Source organism: Eupeodes corollae, chromosome 3, assembly GCF_945859685.1.
Source record: "Eupeodes corollae chromosome 3, idEupCoro1.1, whole genome shotgun sequence".
NCBI lineage: Eukaryota > Metazoa > Arthropoda > Insecta > Diptera > Syrphidae > Eupeodes > Eupeodes corollae.
In genome coordinates this window covers 54435365-54441682 of record NC_079149.1, presented here as the reverse complement: position 1 = coordinate 54441682, position 6318 = coordinate 54435365, and positions in this window count along the sequence as shown.

Here is a 6318-nt window from a genome sequence, read left to right as displayed (position 1 = left end):
TTTTGAAAAGCTATTTGAACCGAAAGTAAATTTTTACCAAGTTTTAGTATTATTTTTTTTTAGAGTTTTATTTTTTGTAAAAAAAACTGTCAATTTGAATTTTTTAAAAATTTTACCAAATGTTGAAAATAATATTTGTTATAAGATAAAATTAGTTTGAAGCCAATATTTAAAATTTTTGAAGAGATATTTGAGTCAAAAGTCAATTTTTACCATTTTTTATACATTTTTTTTAAGTTTTAATTTTTTGTAAAAAAACCTGTCAACTCGATTTGTCTCAAAATTTTACCGAATGTTGAAAACAATATTTCTTATAAGATAAAATTAGTTTGAAGCCAATATTTAAATATTTTGAAAAGATATTTGAGTCGAAAATCAATTTTTACCAACTTTTAATATTTTTTTTCGGTTTTTAATTTTTTGTAAAAAAAACTGTCAATTCGATTTTATTCAAAATTTTACTGAATGTTGACAACAATATTTTTTGAAAGATAAAAGTGAATTTAAGCCAATATCTAAAAGTTTTGAAAAGATATTTGAGTCGAAAATGAATTTTTACCAACTTTTATTAATTTTTTTTTAGGTTTTTATTTTTTGTAAAAAAACTGTCAATTCGATTTTTTTCAAAATTTTATCGAATGTTGAAAATAATATTTGTTATAAGATAAAATAAGTCTTGAGCCTAAATTTTAAGTTTTTGAAAAGATATTTGAATCGATATTCAATTTTTACCAACTTTGAGTAATGTTTTTTTTAGATTTTTATTTTGTATAAAAAAAACTGTCAATTCGATTTTTCTCAAAATTTTATCAGATGTCAAAAACATTATTCTTCGTTGCACAATAGGACGTTATTGTAATGGGTCTAATTTGTCAAATTGAAAATTTTTACATTTCTCGACGTTTCAAGGTCCCTAGAGTCGAAATAAAAGATTTTTAGAAAGATGTCTGTGTACGTACGTTGCGTTCGTACGTTTGCGACGTTTTTTTCGTCGTCCATAGCTCAAAAACCAGAAGAATAAGGCAGAAAGATGCAGAAAGGGCTCTCAAGAAAATTGCGTATATTCGTGATATCAAGGAAGTATATTTTTTGAAAAAAATCCATTTAACGGTTTTTTTATAAATCAATAAAAACTGACAATTTGTCAGCTCCAAAATTTTATGACTTAAATTTGATTTCATCTTAAAACAATTTTGTGCAACGTAGAATAATGTTTTTGACATCCGATAAAATTTTGAGAAAAATCGAATTGACAGTTATTATAAAAAAAAATCGAAAAAAACATTAATCAAATTTGGTAAAAATTGAATATCGCTTCAAATATCTTTTCAAAAACTTGAAATTTAGGCTTCAAACTTATTTTATCTTATAAGAAATATTGTTTTCAACATTCTGAAAAATGTTGAGAAAAATCGAATTGACAGTTTTTTTACAAGAAATAAAAACCTAAAAAAAATTTAATAAAAGTTGGTAAAAATTCATTTTCGACTCAAATATCTTTTCAAAACTTTGAGATATTGGCTTTAATTTACTTTTATCTTTCAAAAAATATTGTTTTTAACATTTAGTAAAATTTTGAAAGAAATCGAATTGACAGTTTTTGTACAAAAAATTAAAAACCTAAAAAAATTAAAAAAAAGTTGGAAAAAATTGATTTTCGATTCAAATATCTTAAAATAATTTTATTTCACAGAAAATATTGTTTTCGATATTCAGTAATTTTTATATAAAAATCCAACAGTCCGTTTTTTCATAAAAAATAAAATCTACATAAAATAGTACGCAAATTTGGTAAAAATTGATACGAGTACATAAAGACAAACTTTTAATCAAGACAAATCGACAGACGGGATGTGAAGTTATCAGTGTGGGTCGCATCCCACCTCTTTTTTTAAAATATCCATTTGCTTCCTATACAAAAATAAAAAAAAGAAACATTCTTCTTTTAAAAGAAGACCTTCATTCAAGGTATTCAAGTATCTATTCATTCTCAACTACTTTTACGGGCTGATTCACAGAAAAAACGTAGCTTTAAACAAATTAAAATTATATATATGATGGCCCTGAAATAATTATATGAACTTTTATGTTTAAATAAATATAAAGAAAAAAGTTTTTCCATACCATAACTTGCACTTCCAGTTCTTGCTTTTACCATTTTCAAGTATGTGATTTCAAAAGAACAGAAAAGAGGCATTGAAATTGCTATGAAAGTCCGCTCTGAACATTTAAACTCGCAAACTATTGTCAATGAGAACTGGAGTTTTGAAGAAGGCTCAAAATGTTAGCAATTAGTATGCGTTAGTTTTTATGTTCTAGAGGTTATTTAGGACACACACAGCACAGTATAGACACTGTCACGTTAAAGCCTCTCTTTTTTTGGACTATAAGAGGGTTAGCCTCGCGTCCGGGTATAGTTATAGCCATTTTCTGCAGATAATTCACATGACTGACACTGCGCTGTCGTTAAATTTAAGTTAAAACTATGCTAGCTGGTTTTAATTAAAACTGTCTTTTCACAGAATGCACTATATAGTCGTACCTATACCTATGTACATAAACGGAGGAATAATGCCAGTGCCAGAGTATTCTTAATAAACTTGAACCTTTACGAATTCGTCCTACATAATGAAGTGTTTTTTTTAGCTCCAATTTTGAATTCCAGTTAAAAAAAAAAGAGGGTTTGTGTTCTTTTTGTCAGCCCTTACGACGAAGTGCAAGCTCCCACGTATCTATGATGTTCGTGCGGAAATGGCCCGTAATTTTTCAACATAACAATAAAGAACATACGTAGAGTAAGAGGGTGAGAATGATGGTTTGAAGTGTGGGAGGAATTTCTTTTCAAACATCCATATTGAAGGTGAAAACATGTTAATTTGATGTTTTTCGCAGTAAAGCTTTAAACTTAATGATGTGGGCGTTGTTGGGCTTGGCTGGGCTGGATTTTGTGTTTCCTTGCTTAAAATTAAATTTACCTTTAATTAAAAACAAAATAATCGTATATCTTCATCTGTTATGAATGTATGTTTGCGTGAGCTTTCAAAGGCATTATCGCAGATTACACTTTAGATCTGGACGAATTGAGGGATTTTAAAGTTTTTTTTTAATTTTTATATCCCTACTATAATTATACTGTAGGTATTTACCTACATATACATATTCGTATTTAATTGAAAGTCCTTTGAAGATAATAACCTAAGATGGTTGGTATATCTATATAATAATGTTTTTGTTTGCTTTGGGTAAATTGGATTGTGATGTGATGGAGATTTATATTTTGTCATTTTAAACTAAATTTGTGTTCGAGAGATTAGCAAATTGTATATCTACGTCCCATAAGTCGGTACTTATACCTAGTGCAAAATTCCTTTGTATACAATTAGATTAGTTGAATTAAGCTTTGAATGTTTGAAGCTTATATCAACCTAGTAGTTAAAATGTAAATTTAAACATTTTCTCCTTAGTCAAGATAGACTAAGTTGTTTTTTATAATTTGTGTATCGTTATAAAGGGTGATTTTTCAGCTTTTATCTTTTGACATTACTGTTTTAAACAGCTGACCCACTTTTTCACTGTCAAACATCTTCAGTTTGTTCTAGAAATTTAACCAAAATCGTCTTACAAACGAACAATGCTTGCAAATTATTGAATTTTATTATCAAAATGCATGCTCTGTTAAAAAAGTTCATCGCGAAAGCTGCTACGGGTTATTTACGTTGTTGGACATTAAACCACCAACATGCTTACATAGAGTGTGAACTGAAGAAAATATCGCAGCTGTATCGGCTAGTATTAATAATGACCATCAATTATCGATTCGTCGCCAATGTTCACAGCAATTGGGCTTCTGTTACTCAACAACGTGGACAACTTTGCGGACGGATTTAGGTGTCATGCCTTTCAAAATACAGCTGGTGCAATAATTGAAGCCGAACGACCTTTTTTACCGAAAAATTGTGTTCAGCGACGAAGCTCATTTTTTGCTCAATGGATACGTAAACAAGCAGAGCTGTTCATTTTGGAGTAAATATCAGCCAGAAGCATTGCAAGAGCTACTAATGCATCCAGAAAAAGTCCCAATTTGGCTATTTATGTGCTGGTGGCATCATTGGACCGTACTTTTTCAAAGTTGATGCGAATCTTAACGTTACTTTGAATGGTGAGCGCTACCGTGAGATGATAGCCAACTTTTTTTGTCCAAAATACAAGCACTTGACTTGCATGAAATGTGGTTTCAAGAAGATGGTGCATTGAAGCATTTGTTCGTGAGATACCGGCCCAAATGTTGGAGAAAGTATGCCAAAATTGGATTAAGCCGATAGACCATTTGAGGCGCAGTCAAGCTCAACATTTACATGAAATAATCTTCAAACATTAAATTATATGAAACGTACTATCGATTTAAATAAAGATTTCATGTATTTTCTAAATTTGATTTGTTTTTTTGAAGAACTTTCCTATAGCTTTTAAAAAATCACCCTTTATATGTTTGGAGTTTGAATTTTTAATATCAAAACAAAAAGGTACAATAAACTAGGTGTACCTTCTGTGCATACAATATTGTATTTTACCATGGTTAACTTAAGATATATATCTACATAATATACTTATGCTATACTACAACAAACGTTCAATCATAAAGTTAGCAATGATAGAATAATAATTGATTTATTTGAAGTATTTTTAAGTAAACAGGAACCATTTCGAATCTTCTAAATTCCACAAAATTCCTCCAAAATATTGCTCCAGAGTGTTCTTGATGTTTCCAGCATTGTTCGAAACTTTAAGACCTCAATGTTTTTCATATCAAGAAGTAATGACGCTTTTTATATTCTAAGTCTCACTTTTTATTATTTTGAGGACTCTTAATCACTGTTCCAAAAGCTTTAGGCTGTGAAATGTGTATTTTTGTATTTGATTTGTACTCATCTTAGGAACATTATTGATAATAAAGCTAGAAAAATGCATCAAGACTAGTAAACTTATCAATAACAGCTTGTTCCCATTTTAAAGACATGATAGAAACCGTTTTAATTTTTATTTGAATAAAATGTATATCCCATTGAGCAAGTTCAAAACTAAAACTAAAAAGAGAATGGGATGCGACCCACACTGATAACTTCCCATCCCGTCTGTCGATTTGTCTTGCTTAAAAGTTTGTCTATACGTACTCGTATGAATTTTTAACAAATTTGCTTACTATTTTATGTAGATTTTATTTTTTATGAAGAAACGGAGCGTTGGATTTTTATATAAAAATATGAATATCGAAAACAATATTTTCTGTGAAATAAAATAAGTTTCAAGCTAATATTTCAAATTTTTGAAAAGCTATTTGAGTCGAAAGTAAATTTTTACGAAGTTTTAGTATTGTTTTTTTTTTAGAGTTTTATTTTTTGTAAAAAAAACTGTCAATTCGATTTCTTAAAAATTTTACCAAATGTTGAAAACAATATTTCTTATGAGATAAAATTTATTTGAAGCCAATATTTAAAATTTTTAAAAAGATATTTGAGTCGAAAATCAATTTTTACCAACTTTTATAAATTTTTTTTAAGTTTTTATTTTTTGTAAAAAAACTGTCAATTCGATTTTTCTCAACATTTTGAAAACAATATTTCTTATAAGATAAAATAAGCTTGAAGCCTAAATTTCAAGTTTTTGAAAAGATATTTGAATTGATATTCAATTTTTACAAACTTTGAGTAATGTTTTTTTTAGATTTTTATTTTTTTATAAAAAAAACTGTCAATTAGATTTTTCTCAAAATTTTATCAGATGTCAAAAACATTATTCTTCGTTGCACAAAATTGTTTTAGAGATGAAATTATATTTCAGTCGTAAAATTTTGGAGGTGACAAATTTTTTTTTTCAGTTTTATTGATTTAAAAAAAAACCGTTATAGTAATTTTTTTCAAAAAAAATATACCTGTTTGGTATCATGTTACAAAATATTATATAAAATTTAATTCAAGTTTCTAGCGTTTTTGGTTCGTAAGATATTTAGGGTTAACCAAAATGTTCACCTTTTTTCAAACTGCTATGGTAAAAAAAACCACCCACGCAATTTTCTTGAGAGCCCTTTCTGCATCTTTCTGCCTTATTATCTGTATAACAAAATTTATTTGAAATCGATATCTCTCTGGTTCTTGAGCTATGGACGACGAAAAAAACGTCGCGAACGTACGGAAGTACGGACGTACAAACGTACGTACACACGCACGCACAGACATCTTTCTTTTATTTCGACTCTAGGGACCTTGAAACGATTACAATAACTTCCTATGGGAAGTTAAAAATTAGTTAACTCCAGTCGAG